The 17,023-nt window shown below is 36.3% G+C and overlaps 1 protein-coding gene across 1 annotated transcript in view; it reads right to left on the reverse strand.

Moving 5' to 3' along the window:
* The window catches only part of ADAMTS3 (ADAM metallopeptidase with thrombospondin type 1 motif 3), a 298,193-nt gene that overhangs the window by 126,824 nt on the left and 154,346 nt on the right, over positions 1-17,023 (reverse strand). The window lies entirely within an intron of this gene.

Below are 17,023 nucleotides of genomic sequence, written 5' to 3' on the forward strand. Positions count from 1 at the left end.
ATACTTTTTCAAGATGTCTGACAAAGTTCAGCTTATATAAAGAATGCAAAATAGCAATTAAAATCATATTTAATTTCATTGATTTACATGTAGCTGTCCAGCTTTCCCAACACCACTGGTTGAAGAGACTGTCTTTTTCTCCATTATATATATTCTTGCCTCTTTTGTCACAGATTAATTGGCCATAAGTTTGTGGGTTTATTTCTGAGGTTTCCATCCTATTGCATTGATCCAGGTGTCTGTTTTTGTGCCAATACCACGTTGTTTTGATTACTGTAGCTTTGTAGCATTGTCTGAAGTCTGGAAGGGTTATGCTTCCAGTTTTCTTCTTTTTCCTCAGGATCACTTTGGCAATTCTGGATCTTTTGTGGTTACATATAAATTTTAGGATTATTTGTTCTAGTTCTGTGAAAAATATCATGGGTATTTTGGAAGGGATTACATTAAATCTGTAGATTGCTTTGGGTAGTATGGCCATTTTAACAATATTTATCCTTCCAATCCAAGAGCATGGGATATCTTTCCATATCTTTGAATCATTGTCAATTTCCTTTATCAGTGTTTTATAGTTTTCAGCATATACTTCTTTCATCTCCTTGGTTAAGTTATTCCTAGGGGTTTTTTTTGGACACGATTTTAAACAGGATTCTTTTTTACTTACTCTTTCTGATATTTCATTGTTAGTGTAAAGAAATGCAACAGATCTCTAACAAAAAAATAAACAACCCAATCCAAAAATGGGCAGAAGAACTAAATAGACATTTCTCCAAAGAAGATATACAGACTGCCAACAAACACATGAAAGAATGCTCAACATCATTAATCATTAGAGAAATGCAAATCAAAACTACAATGAGATATCATCTCACACCAGTCAGAATGGCCATCATCAAAAAATCTAGAAACAATAAATGCTGGAGAGGGTGTGGAGAAAAGGGAACACTCTTGCACTGATGGTGGGAATGTGAATTGGTTCTGCCACTATGGAGAACAGTATGGAGGTTCCTTAAAAAACTACAAATAGAACTACCATATGACCCAGCAATCCCACTACTAGGTATATACCCTGAGGAAACCAGAATTCAGAAAGAGTCATGTACCAAAATGTTCATTGCAGCTCTATTTACAATAGCCCGGAGATGGAAACAACCTAAGTGCCCGTCGTCGGATGAATGGATAAAGAAGATGCGGCACATATATACAATGGAATATTACTCAGCCATAAAAAGAAACGAAATTGAGCTATTTGTAATGAGGTGGATAGATCTAGAGTCTGTCATACAGAGTGAAGTAAGTCAGAAAGAGAAGGACAAATACTGTATGCTAACACATATATATGGAATTTAAGAAAAAAAAATGTTATGAAGAACCTAGGGGTAAAACAGGAATAAAGACAGAGACCTACTGGAGACCTCTGTATCTTAATCTTGCATCTTGCTACCTTGCTGAATTCATCTATTAGTTCTAATAGTTTGGTGTGGAAATATTAGGGTTCGCTACATAGAGTATCACGTCATCTGCAAATAGTGACAGTTTCACATCTTCCCTTCCAATTTAGATATCTTTTATTTCTTTTTCTTGTCTGATTGCCGTGGCTAGGATTTCCAGTACCATGTTGAATAGAAATGGTGGGAGTGGGCATCCTTATCTTGATCCTGAATTTAGCAGGAAGGGTTTCAGCTTTTCACTGTTGAGTATTATGTTGGCTGTGTGTTTATTTAAATTAGTAAAGATATGGAAACAACTCAAGTGCCCATCAACAGATGACTGGCTTAAGAAAATGTGATATATATATATTTTTTAATTTATATGTACAATGGAATATTACTCTGCCACAAAAAAGAATGAAATATTGCCATTTGCAATAACATGGATGGACCTAGAGAATATTATACTTAGTGAAGTAAATCATAAAAACAAAGACAAATATTACTTACATGGGGAATCTAAAAAATAATACAAATGAATCTTATGGTTACCAAAGGGGAAAGGGAGTGGGGAGGGATAAATTAGGAGTAAAGGATTAACAGATACAAACCACTATACATAAAATAGATAAGTAACAGGATTTACTATATAGCACAGGGAACTATATTCGCTATCTTGTAACAACCTATGATGAAAAAGAATCTGAAAAAAAATACATATATAACTGAATCACTTTGCTGTACGCCTGAAACTAACACAATATTATAAATCAACTACGCTTCTATAAAAAAACAAAAGAAAGAAAGAAAGCTAAGTGAGAAAGCATATGAAAGAAAAAAACATATTTATATAAGCAGGAAGCACTGGAAGATTTTATAGAGTGATCATAGCCCTGCAGTATTTGTTCGAGAAGTTCTACATAAGAATTACATCATGAAATACTAACCAACTCTTTTAAAGCCCCTGGGATTCTACATGACCACATTATATTTAAAATAATAACAAGTACATTTATTTTATGATGATATTGATGATGCGCCAGCCGCTGTTCTAAGCACTTTATCTCATTTAATTCTCAAAAGAACCCAATGAGGAAGACACTGTTTTCCCCATTTCATGTGCCGAAACTGAGGAACAGAACTAAGTAAACTGTCTAAAGTAGAGCCCAGATTCACCCAGGCAGCCTAGATCCAAAGCCTGTATTTTTAACTCATTTTGCCCACTTCATTTCCTATTATCTCATTCTTTATGAAAATGCAATATTTAACCAAAAATAGCTACATTTCCTATACTGATTACTCATAATTTTGGCAAAGCTAATGTTATTATACAGGAAGGAGCAAAAGGGTATGTTTCTCCTGTGAATTAAAAGAAAGCTTCAGTAGCATTTCTCCCTGACCAACATTCAAAGCATAGCAAAAACACCTGTCTAGGAAAGCACTTCATTTCCTAAGCTGTTCTATGAATACCTGAAAGCTATTTTAAAGATAAATAAATAAAATAAACTGTTCCTGAAAATTGTCATGACTTCCTAACTTCCCAATGATGACCTCTTTTTCCTGGGCTCCTAGAAAAAAGAAATTCTGGCCAAACATTTTTTTAAATGATTTAATTAACTAATTAATTAATTAATGAATTTTATTTTTGGCTGCATTGGGTCTTTGCTGCTGTGCACGGGCTTTCTCTAGTTGCGGCAAGCAGGGGCTACACTTTGTTGCAGTGCACGGGCTTGTCATTGTGGTGGCTTGTCTTGTTGTGGAGCATGGGCTCTAGGCACATGGACTTCAGTAGTTGTGGCACGTGGGCTCAGTAGTTGTGACCCGCGGGCTCTAGAGCGCAGGCTCAGTAGTTGTGGCGCATGGGCTTAGTTGCTCCACGGCATGTGGGATCTTCCTGTACCAGGGCTCGAACCCATGTCCCCTGCATTGGCAGGTGGATTCTTAACCTCTGCGCCACCAGGGAAGCCCCAGTCAAACATGTTTTTTAAGCTCCTCTTATGTCCGGGGCAGTGGAAAATCGCTATGAGCTCACAGGGATGACTGACTGCCTTAGAAAATCATACTGATAGAATTATAGGGCCCCAAACAAGGGTGCTCATCTTTGCCCCACTGCAGCCTCTGCTCATCCGACCACATTTGTGGTACTGTGTTCAGTTTGGGTACCACCATTTAAATGTGACATTAGAAATGCAGAGTCAGGGGTAGTTACAGGGAAGAAAATCCCTCTCTCAATAGCACTTTTCACTTCTAAAATACGAAATAGTTCATGTTTCTTTATTATATGTATACTGTCTTCCTCCATTGCTAAAATGGGTGTTGGTCAAGCTGGGCTACAGGTTTGAGGGGCGGAGGAGAAGGGAAGGAAAAGGCGAGTATTTCTGGCATAAGACATGACATTCCAAAAGGCCTACACTGAAGAGAAAGCTTAGCAGTCCAGGAACTGAAATTTCTATGCAGCTGGAGTGTAGACAGTGAAAGAGATTGGTAATAGAATAGGCCAGCCAGGAAAGAGAAGGTCAGATCATCAAAGCCTTTGTGAGTCAGGACAAGAAGGGGCTGAGGGGGGAACGATGGGGGTGGGTGGAGAGGCGGGGGAGTAATGAGAAGCCATTGAAATGTTTAAAGAAGGGACCAAGTGTCTGTGACTACAGTTTGGATAAGGAGATTTAGTCGTAGCCATTGAAATTGTCAAAACTGTCAATATTGAACTGTTTGGGACCCACACAGATGGCAATTCCCTATGGTTCAATCTCATTAAAACCTTCCTAAAAGGAAGGATAACTAGAGACCAGGAAACTGTTAAATAGTGCAGGTAAAAGGATGAGGAAACACCACACAGTGATAGTGAGGCTATGGTTACTGAAGCTGAGAAGCTGATGATAACATGTCAAGGCTATTAGGGATGGGATGCTTTTGCAGGAAAAATAATTAACTAGATGACCTAAAATCTGGATTCAAGAGCTTGAAGGAACCTTAGGAACACCAACTCTAATCACCCAACCCCACCCTATTTTTACAATCAGAAAAGTAATGTATTTTCACTCTTCCGCTCAAAAAATTTATTATGAGTATATTCTGGGTGCCGGTCTGAGCACCACGAGTATAAGGATGCTTCAAGGAGCTTAAAACTTAGTATGTCCATCTGGAGGGTGGCTACAAGCATAACAGAGAAGCAAGCTCCTTAGATCTCACTGCTAGTGGCAAACGAGGACCGAAACTCATTTTTTTCCTGACTCCTAGAGACAGAGGTCCTTTGCACTCTACTATACTGCTCAGGATTCCTAAGCTTCACCTGAGATAGGCAGGTATAGCTAGGTCTCTTAGCCTCACCGTGTCATCTAGGAACCAGAGGAGCAGCACAGGTAGGATAGGAGTTATTGGCAAGCAGTTCTAACTAACCCCAGCACTGTTCCCTTGATAGCCCTCCTTACTGTGGTGGCCTCTGTGCTCCATGAGCGCAGGGCTTTTATGTTTATAAATCTGTTTTCCCCAATATTGCCTGATCTATCACTACCCTACCCCACCAATTTCTTCTTGCCTTCCTACACATCGAAAAATTCCACCTCCTTAATCCAAAGTAGTGGGAAAATCATATGATCATACCATAACATTGTAATTGAAAATTCACTTTATCTGAATATCCAAATTACCCTTATAATTTTGTCTCTGCATGCCCCAAAATTAAACACTGGGGTAAGGTGATAGCTAAGTTTAAGGCAGTCACCAATTTTTCCCAAGAACAGTTCTAGAGGGGGAAAAGTGAGAAACAGAGGTCAAGGGGGGGTAAAGGAATCCAAATTCTTTCATTGACTTCTTTGCCTAAACCCAATTTACTTCTTCTTCCACTTTTTTTTTAATCTATGTTTTTTCAAAGATAACTGGAGGCAGCTAACTTTATTTTATTTCTAACAGTTAGAAACTAGAAAGGAAATTATGATGCACTCTGTCTTCAAAAAATTGTGCCTAAAAAACATTCTACTTCTAACCCTCAGATTCCTTATTTCCTTCTTACTCTTTCCTATTCTATTCCTTATTCTATTCTTTCCTATTTCTTCTTCCTAATGACCTAGAGATTTTAGATTGGAATTAGAGTCTGCTATAAGATACAATCTTTATAAACTAGGAACCAGAATAAGCAGGAGAACCTGAACTAAAATGGTCACTACTTTCCTCAGGTTAATAAATTTTCTCCTTTGTTGTTTTAATTTTTTTCAAATATGTAATTTATACATGAATGCATGATTGCATTTAGAAATTGAGCAATTAAAAACATGCAAAAGTCTTCTCTCACCATCCCGTCTTCCAATTACTATCCTATTCCTAAAGGAAGTATTGTTATTTGTGTTAGCACTGTCACCAGTTTCGTCATGAAAAGTCAAGGGATAAATCTTGCTACCCTCATATATAATATTTTGACATATAATGACAAAATACACAATCAATCCTTTCCATATACATAATACCTAAGTAAACTCAGAACCAAGGAAATAAAAAAGATGTAAACATCATTTATCTCAAAACAATAAAATAGTATATACTTAAGAAATATGTAATAACAGCTGGATTAATGAAATGATAATCCAGGGTAAGAAACAGAGTTAAGAATTAATAACATCAACCCATCAGTTTTCATATATGACTAGTTAAAATTATCATGAACAGCATAATCCATGAATTAATTTTTGGAACGTTTTTTTCTTTATTAAAGAACTAAAGTTGAAAACAAGCTATTTTCATGCAAAGAATAGTACTAAATTAAAAGTAAACAGTCTAAACACTCTATATCTGGATGTAAATACTAGCTTACTCTTTTTTTTCATACTGATTTTCCCACAGGAAGGAACAGATTAAAGGGTGGATTACTTCAAGCACTATAAAGGTCTCTAGACTGACCCCACTCTTCAAGGGAACTCTTTCAGAGGAATAATGCTATAAAGAACAGTGAATGCCCAAGAAAACCCACAACTGAGCCCTTCAGAGGGCCTTCATTCACCCGTCCCCATTGACTGCCCTGGCCTCTCTGAGGCAATTCAAAATAATTCACTGCCCACCATAATACTGAATTCACAACAGAGAGGGAAAAAGGTGATGGAGCTGCTTTGCATCTGTTTAATTTTTACAGAAATGTTAAGGGGGTTAATCTTCTACAAGTCCAGTCATGTGCTTTCACAAAGGGCCAAGAAAGGAGTCGCAAAGCCTGCCATGACTCAAAGGGAGTCTCTTTGTGTCTTCTTTTCTGCATTATGGCTGACAAAGAAGCTGCCTAAGTTCTTAGGCATTGGGCTCTTGCCTGAATTCTGAAGTCAGTGAAGCAACAATGATGTCATTGCTTCTGAAGAACACTGTTGGCTGAGATAATGAAGATCTCTTCACCCAAAGCATTATCATTTCTGTGGCACACATTTCCTAAACTTTCAAATACAAAAGTTTCCTACATGTTGGGAGGGGTGTCATATTTTTCTTTATCTTCTGCACTATTGAAAAGAAAGCATACTGAGACAAGTTTCCCTCTCACCAAAACATATCTTTTTATGTTTAGCTAGTAGATACTAATGGACCAGAGTAGTTTACTCATACATTTAAAAGAGAAAAAAGATTATGCTTTTCACTGAGGGATAGGTATATGATTCAATTAGTATTCTGATATTAAAAGTCCAATGGTTGTTAGGCAACTTAATCATTATATAAGTAAGATCCATTTCTCACCCTTTTAGTTCTCAATGTATGTATACAAATGGCTTGGAAAAGCAAATCGAATTACCCAAAGAATATAAAAACACTTTGAAGACAGCTGTTTCCCCCCAAATTTTAAAATAATGGACCCTTTGAAAATCCTTTACAAGATATGAAACCTCTCTGGGAGAGAAGGGACCACACAAATATGCACATAAATATAAAATTAAATTCAAGGAGTTTTTAGACCTCGTGATGCCCTTGCAGACCAAGAAACTCTGCTTTACAGAGTACAATTATGTAGAAAAAAAATTTTGTCCAGATCTTTTTGGAAGTATTTCTGTAGAACAATGACTTTCTTAAGAGACTGAGCATTTTCTCAAAGCATTTTCTACTTCCCTCCTCTGATCTCTGTCTTAACGGTAGGCTCTTCTTCAACCATATACAATGCTAGTTATGAAAAAAGTAGATCTCCCTTAAATTATTATAAATAAGAAACTTGAAGGAAGATAAAATTGTAGTCTTTATTCTCAAAAGAGATTGTTGGATGAGGTTAGATGAAAATAAGAGATGGATATGAATTAAAATAGGCCAATCATGTGTGCTAGAGGTTGAAGTTAATTATCTCCTTTAGTCCTCAGATATGAGGCAAATATTATTATCCACCTTTCAGATCCTACGAAATCAAGGCAGACATTTACTCTCTTCTCAAAAAGATGGTCTAGTGTTTACGAGGTAAAGCTTAATATAAAGACACATTCCATAATTCTAAAAGAAAGAGATATGCAGTCTCCCATATATAAGGACAAACAAGTGGGCAAAGTGGGAGAAAATGTGTATTTATGGAATTTAGAGTTCGGTAAAGTTCAAAGTAAAGAGTGTTAGTGGGGAGTGGGAGTCACTGATGAGCAGCAAGAGAGAGAAAATAGATAAATAAGTTCCAGGTGCCCGAGAACAATGCTAAAATATTTATATTTTATCTAGTAAGGAACGGGGAATGACTTACAAGTTTTAGACTACATAATGATTTATAAGTATTTCAGGTCACAAAGGTCACTAAATTTTCAATCAAAAGCAACAATCTCCAAAGCAAGATATCAGGACACTTACATTACAGAGATATGTAAAAACAGTTATTGGAATATGGAGAAAAAAATAGAACTTCCACCAAAGTTATCTTTGTTATATTTTTTATAATTTCTATCTCTGTGAATGTCTTATAATATGATACATATGTTCTATAATGTATAAACTGTAGCAATACATTTGTGTGTATGTACACACACACACACACACACACACACAGTGGTGTGGGCACATAATCCACAAAGTTTGGTAACATTGTATCTCTAAATGGACTAGAGGGAGTTTAGAAATAGGAGAATAGTTGAGGGACAGCTGCAGTATTCAAAACAAAACACTAGGTTCTGAACAAAAGTAGAAACAAAGGAGACTGAAGGGGCTATCTTGAGAGCTTTCTGGGTGTATAATTTGTGGGTCTTTCTTGCCAACTAGATAAAGGATACGAAAGTCAGAGGGTTAACTGGGTGGATGCCAGAACCATTCACTAAGACTAAACTCTAATAGAATTAAGGAGCAGTTTAGGAATTGGTTGATGGTTAGAGACAAGTTCAGTGTTAGCCATGGTGAGTTAGAGGTCTTTGTGGGATATCCAAGTGCAGGTGGCTAAAAAGTGGTTGAATATACAGTCTTGGAGTTCAAGAGGAATGTGGACGATATACACTGCCATGTAATTCTCCCACAGATCACCAATGGTACAAAAACACGAGAAAAGAAGAGGACAAAAACCTTAAGGAAGACTTGCATGAAAAGGATGGAAAGAAGAAAAATTATCAAGGAAGGAGGCTAAGAAGTAAATCCAAGACTCCAGTCATGAAAGCCGAAGGGTGAGTCTAATATCACAGAGAGGTAAGGTGAGTAAAAGGCAAAATGTAGCAGCATAGTTTATCATTAAAGAGTTTTATTATTTGTTCAGAAAATAAATGAAATAGCAGGGGCTGAAAACCAGATTCTAATAAATTAAGGAAATAATACATATCATAAGATGTTATATGGCAAAGTGTAAAAATGAACTTTTAAGGACTATGGAATTTCAGGGAAGAAAGAAAAAATCACTTTCATTGAAAAATGACCCTTGAGCTGGATAATGAACACTAAATAGAGGTGACAAGAAGATACTCAAGAAACAGAAAAGAGTATAAGTTGACAGAAATAATAACAAACAAGGGATGCAGTAAGGTAGTCTATATTACTACATTAGATGTCTCTCCCCAGTCTACATCTAACCAGGCACAAAAATCTCTTTTTTTGCTTCTTACAAAGATGAACACATGACATTACTTTTGAAGCACACTGTGTGGGAATATTTATAATTATTTCATGGTTAAATTTTTAAGATTTTTTTTGTATATTAATCAAAAACTAAGTAATGCATATAAAAGAGAACCCTGATCTCTGCCGCATCCATGAATACTCTGCTCAGAGATTGAGTGGGGGTCAGGGATGGCATAAGGCATTCTGTTGGGCATGTTACTTAAAAATTTTTTAAGTTAAAAAACGTAATGACTATAATGATCACAAATAGCCTCACATGAAAGTGGCCCTATGAAAACGTTTTGCTCTGCTTCTTAAAATGCATTCAACTCCATCCACTCTTCCCTTTTCGTGCTGGAGTAGACATATTGGATGCCTTCATCACCTGGATTACTCCAGTAACTGCCAAGCTGCCTCCATCCTGTCACTCCTCTATTCTATACTCCATGTGGATGGAAGACACATCTTCTAAAATACATATCACAAAACTATATCGCTTCTGTGAGTACACTGGGGGTTTGTTGTTGTTGTTGTTTTAATTTGTAAAATAAGGTCTCTGTAATCTGGCATTAACTGACCTTTCCTGAAACAAATATGAGAAAAGGATACAAACTGTTGTTTTGGCAGTGGTAAGAAAGGACAGCGAAAGATGTGAGAGAGATTATGAGTCGATTGCCCATCATATAGGGCAGTACATCACCAACAGCATCTTAATGTGGTCGAAATTTTCATGATGAAATAATGGTATCTGGAGAAGTTGTCCAAAGTACCTAAGGTCAAAGTGCTCATCGGCAGCAGAGCTACTGTCTGAACCCAGGTTTGTCAGGCTCCAAAAGCCATACCAGAAAGATTTACGGATATTTGATAAAGATGATACTGGACACCATAAAAAAGATTATCTCTTTTGAAACCATGTAGGATAAAACTGAATAGAGGGGAAATGCACTACTAAATAATCAGAAAAGAAAAGATACCCAAATAACGGATCAGAGACAGGAAGGCTACAGTGAGTGTGACAGAAGCCAAGAGAACAGAAAACCTAAAGAAACAATATGCTACCAAACGTCATGAGAGGCCCAAGAGAATGAACTCTAAGAAAAAAAAAATCTGTTGAAATGTTTAAGTGTCTTTCAGTACCTGGGGAAAACTATTTATGTAAAGTTCTGAGGTTGAGAGCCAAGCTGAGGTGGAGCAGGATAAGAGACTAAGCAATAAGAAGGGAGTTAAAGAAGATACATTCTTCACAGAAATTTGGCAACGATGGTGATGTAAAAAAATATCTATGAAGGGGAAAAAGGGCCCAAATTCCAGCCAAGTATTTATGAAGACAGTGGAGATCTATACTGTCCAACTGTACACTCTTTGCATCTCCCGCTTAAAACCCATAAGCAGCTTTATGGAAATTCATAAAGATGAAAAATGCCTTTAGAATGAGAAATGAAATGTGTGGCAGTTGCCATGGTGACTTAGTAAGCAAGTTCTACATTATAAATCTGGAGCACCCCACAATCTCTTCTGTGCTGTGCGTCTCCTTCCTGATTCCCATTCAACAGCCACCCTCAGACGCTCAAGACTATGTAAGGAAGTCCCCTCAGACCATCAACAGGGGACTGCATCACATAGTCTGGGTTTGATAAACAGACATCTGAGGTGATAAGTGCTCTTTCTGGATTATCTTCCTTGGAATTTTCTCCTGTGAATTCCAGAGAAATTTTGACACTGTGAGTTTTACAGAGAATTTCATTTTTGACCTTCCTGACAAATGTCAGTTGAAAGCTCGTTTTGTTCAGTTTAAAAAGTACCTGGAAAACCTGCACTTTTTCATCAAATTAAGAGTGTGGAAAAACATTTTTAATAATTTTCCTTGGGCAAGGTACTTAAGATACTCAATCATTTATTCATTCAATCAATATTTATTGAAGATCTGCTCTGTGCTGGTCCTTGTGCTAGACCTTGAATAAGCAATGTTGAGCAAACAAGAAAAACTGGGGTAATCCCACCTATTCTATGTCACATAATTCTTGGGAGAATCAAATGAAATAAGGCACATGAAAGAATTTTGAAAACCATAAAGAAGATATATACCACGGTGCAAATCCTTGGCTTGGCTCTTTACATTTAAATTAATTTAAAATTAAGTAAAACCAAAAATTCAGTTCTTTAGTTGCACTAGTCACATCTCAATTGCTACATATACCTAGTGGCTACTGGATATTGGATAGCACTGCGGTAGGACATTTCCATCATCCAGAAAACTCTATAGGAGAGCAATTTCCTAGAAGCTGAAAGTAAAACACAAGAGTGAGAATTTGCATGACACCAAAGGGAGAAAAACAAAAGTGATGCTGTGATGAAAGCATATAACAAACCACATGTTCAAAGAAAGATAGCTGGTGGTTCTTATAAGATTATAAAAGTACCACAAAGGAAAAGTGTAGTTATGATAAAAGAGTAGTAGGAGGTAGCTTTTCATTGAGTGAAAGTACATGCCAGGAACTAAGATCAAGTGCTTTACAGATAAATCCAAAGACAACCCTTTGAAGTAAGTACTATTATTTTCTCTACCTTGTTGATGGATGAGGAAACGGAGTCTCTGATAGGTTAAGTAACTTGATATAGGTAACAAAGGTAGTCAATGGTAAGCCTCTGGGCTAAAACTATACTAAAGAAAAGAAAGAAATCTACCAAGGGGGAAAGCGGGGTGGGGGGGGCAGGTGGGATGAACTGGGAGATTGGCATTGACATGTATACACTAATATGTATAAAATAGATAACTAATAAGAACATACTGTATAAAATAAATAAATAAAATTCAAAAAGAAAAAAAAATTTACCACATCAATAGCAGCTAAGACATTGACTCAATCAAGCTTAAATTAGTCATTATGTAAAAAACAAACAAAAATCCCTTGTGGTAACATGATTTATATTTGTGCCTTTTCTACTTTTAGTTATTAATAGTTATTAATAATAATGTCATCATCATATAGTATCACCACTACGTCTCTACCTGAATTTTTGTCTTGCTTCCTTAGGAATGTCTTCCTTTCTTCCCAGTCATTGCATCCAGGCATCCTTCACTATCTACCTGAAGTCCCTCAAACACTCCAGGCTTCACTGATATTTCTAAAGTTGCATAACATGCTTTCTAGATCAGTCATTATAAGGCTAATTGTGTAATGGTTTAATTTAGTTGTTATGTTTCTTTACCAATCTTTATGGAAGTACACTATACTCTTTGGGAGAGCATATGTTAAGTACCCAATAAACAAATAAAAATAATATATTTATATCAATAATACACTAGATGTTTGCCTAAAACTCATCATTAATAATTACACATTATGTCTTCATACTTTGTGAAGGCATAAGCTGTAGACACATTCCATCTCTGATAAATGTTTTAGTTTTCCTACGAACTAGCTGAAAAATGTGAGCTTTTTTTTCCTTCTCTGTGAGATAGGAAATAGTAAAGATTGTTTAAAAGATACATGTTAGATAGTCTTGTAACAACAACAAAAAAAGTCACTGCTTAGATTTTTGGATTTCTTTAGTGTTCTAAAGACCCAGTTTGAAGATCTAATTTTAAAACTGGCTCAAGAGATCATATTCAAATGCTTGAGTCTGTTTTTACAGGATATCCTTGGCTAACTTTACTCTAAGAAATTTAACACAGTTGGACTGTATTCCTTTGGCTTTGAAATACCTTTCACAGGAATGGCCATTAAGGTGGGGTTAGAGTATGTATGCAAAGGGGGTGGAACAGAGAATGTGTGTGATCCTACCTTAATGCAATATGTCCTTATATCAATCAAAATACGTTTTCTGAAATAATCACATATTTTGTCTCCATACCTAGAAATATAAGGGGTATTCTCAACAGATTAAACACTGAGCACCTAGTTTCCCATTCCCATTAGTTTTTCTAATGTCTATCGCATTTAAGTTGTTCTTTTTAAGCTTTAGTTACTGGAGCTGGGGACCTAAGGTAAGGGACTGCCTTCATGACTGGTCTTATTAATTTTTCCTTTGTTATTGCCAAGAATTGAAGAAGACTAAAACAGATGACCTCCCTATTTGTACTGAAGGAGGATTGGACATGGTACCTCTATCACTTTCAATACCATTATTCTATCTCTGGACAAAAAGTTAGAAAAATCTGCAACAGTAAGTAAATGGGCTCCTGAGGACTTTATTAATACTACTATTCTCTGATTTGCATAAAAATCACTTCTTGTTTTAATCATATCATAAATAAAATATCAGGATTCTATATTCACAAAGAGAATAAATTTGATTTCTTCTTTTAATCACAAGTAAAGTCCTGTAAAATTTGGGATAAAATTCCATATTTGCATATATTAACTGGAAAAAGAAAATAACAGTCAAGTAGGATTAAAACTCCAAATTTAGATATACAGACATTGGAAAACTGAAAATTCCCAGGTTCTTCTAGTGACTTGGGATGTCAAAACCATATCTGTTGATTTGTTTTAGATTACAAATCATGAGGTAAGGTATACTTAAGTTATAAAGATAAAATTTATTTTTTCTGACATTAACTCCATTTTAACCCTGTTTTTTTGCTATTTTGCACTTGACATCGTATCATTCTTCACCCCAAATTACATGTATACAATAAGAGGGGATACGATTCTAACAAGAGCCCTTTCAACAACCCCTTGATATATATGGTTTCTGCAACTACAACAATATGGAACTACAACAATGTGAATCCCAGAAATAGGTTGATTTGTGAAATGGGGATGATATTTGGAAAATATAATTATCTTCTCAGCCTTTGTGCATAAGTGACTTGCTAATTATCCCCAAACTCTAGCTGGGAGGTTGGGAAGGGAAAGGAAAGAGACTGTTGTACACTAGGATTGTTGCATCAAGAATATAAAGAGACTCAATATTCAACTTCTGGAGTTCAAATAAGATTTTTCAAAATAACAGAGATCTGTAGGCTAAAAGGGAAAGGATTTTCTAGATCCTCAGAGTTGTCACATAACATACTAATGCTAGGCCTGGAGGTCAGAATACAGAGGTTTTTTTATTTGTTTGTTCTTTATTTGTGTTTTCCTCCTACGAGAAAAAGTGCTGAGCACTGTCAGTCTTAATCATGAGGCTGGAGTCGTGAGGAAAAAGCATTTAATTAGAGTAAGAAAAAGGCAGCTTTGGCCCTTTTGATCTTGGACTGCTTTGGGGATGAGGAGACAGTGATCCGGATTTCTTCCCAGTTCCCCTTCGAGGCAAAGTCTCAAGAGAAGGGACACGGTGCTAAAACATACAGATCTCTGAGGACCTCCAAGGGCTAAAGCCTGTCTTCCTGCTCTATTCTGGGGACTCTGGAAGGAGAACACTGCATTTGCTAGCACATCGATCCAGTTGCAGCCAAGGAAGCCATGAGTCCCCTTGGTTCAGGTGCTGTAAGAACAGCAGTATCTGACCTTCCTGGGGAGACTGTCTAACAGGGTTGCTGAACCAGCATCAATGAGGTCCCACAACAGAAGCTGCAGGCAGATCACGTGGGCTGGGGAAATAGGAGCCCTAGCCAGAACCCAGGGTGGTCTGCTGCACCCATGATAGCAGACTGGAGTCAAGCTGAGAAGGGCCAGCAGTGAACGTCAGCGGAGCTAGCAGCAGCCAGGCCGACAAGGACTGGACTATCACCCCAGTGAGGCCCACTCAGCCAGCCAAAGAAGCCCACATACCGGCTAACATATAAAACTTCTGTACTAAATCAAAATGTGATGCGTTTCACATTTAGGATATCTGGGCTTTTTTTTACTTCTGTTGTTTTTTTTTTTCCTCTGTGAATATTTGTAAAGAATTAATATGTGCTACAAAGGCACCATTTCTATTAATAAAAGGAAGGCCCAGTTTCATAATTCCTACTACTGAAAGTAAATTCTTGGCTTCCCATTTCCTTAATTTGTATTCAAGATACAAAACTTGAATAATTCAGATTATTTGAGTTGCTTTATCAAAGTTGTCATAAGGTCACAAAAGGAAGAAACAGAGACGAGTGACATGCTTGTGGATACTGTGAGTTGAAGTCTGAGTCTCATTATAACTGGGGCCATATAACTAGGAAAGATGAAAAGCCCAAAAAGGTTGGGATTTTACTTAAGGATAAAAATCTGGGTGGTTAATGTAATAGTGATTTTGTCTAATATCAAAGCTTATAGATCTCAACTCTATAAAAATAATCCCAATGTATATCATAAATGTTCATTAATAATTTGTAGAAGTCTGAGACAAAGGGATGTTAGAATATGTCTTCCATAAATTTAAGAGGAAGAGAACTAGTGAGTGATAGTGTCTTTAAAATGCCCAGTGGAACTCAGATGATAGCAACCCTATAACAACTACAAATGCTTCCGCTGACTTTTCAAATGTTGGCTCATCACAGATGACAGAAGGATGTTGAAGAGACAAAAACAACCTATCTAACCTGATTAAATTAACTGTATCTTTTTAAAACATAAATAGGGAGGTGCATCTACTACACGAAGCAGTGATTTCCTTAGGACTTCCCACTAGACTTGAAAGCCAAGCCCAGTAATACAGAATGAGGAAGGACAACGTTTATTTGCATCAAATTGCTATACTGACTTTATCTACAAATGTCATCCAAAACTAGGAATGTAGAAACTTAAAAGCTGTTCTAATATTTTAATTTCTTGTTACTAAAAGGCTGTTCAGTGACATTTTATTAGTACGGAGCACAGGACATAAAAAGAATCTGCTTTTTCACTCATCTGTCTCACCAAAAGGGGCTTAGACATTGCTCTTATCACCTTAGTACGTGGGTTAAGTCCTGATAAAATGGAAAATGTGGAAACAAAACCTGCCAATGTGCTGAAACAGAGGACTGAATTTAGAATGCAAAACGTTTTAGTACCACACGGACTTTATTCTTAACATTTAAAGAGCACACAGAAATCTATAAAGCACACTCAAGAGAAATAAGCCTTGAGCATTGGCTTATACTCAGGTATTGCCTAAAAAATACTTAAAAACTGTCCTTTGGACAAGAATATACACAAAATCTTAGGATGCTTGGTATTACTAATCAGACCTCTGAAATAATGAACAAAGATCTCAGCACAGAATCAAAAAACAAGTTAATGTGGAACAGCATATAAGTGGTTAAAATAGTTGTGAACGATGAGCAGAAAACAAAAAAATGGGAAAACAATTTGAATCAACGCCTCTTGTCAAAGATTTTTTTCCAGATATTTAGTAAGGTACTATAAAGTGATCTAAGAATATGCTGTATATAACTACATATCTGCAGTAAACCTTACAGTATATATATATATATATATATATATATATATATATATATCATATATTAAACTTAGGGAAATGGCTCCAATCATTCCTAAAATAAATCTTTCCATCATATACAAAGTCCCAAGTTCAAAAACTTCCATTAAGGATTTTTATTTTATTTTTTTTTAACATCTTTATTAGGGTATAATTGCTTTACAATGGTGTGTTAGTTTCTGCTTTATAACAGAGTGAGTCAGTTATACATATACATATGTTCCCATATCTCTTCCCTCTTTGCCTCCCTC

This window comes from Lipotes vexillifer, unplaced genomic scaffold (genome assembly GCF_000442215.2).
Source record: "Lipotes vexillifer unplaced genomic scaffold, Lipotes_vexillifer_v1.1 scaffold1051, whole genome shotgun sequence".
Taxonomy (NCBI): domain Eukaryota; kingdom Metazoa; phylum Chordata; class Mammalia; order Artiodactyla; family Lipotidae; genus Lipotes; species Lipotes vexillifer.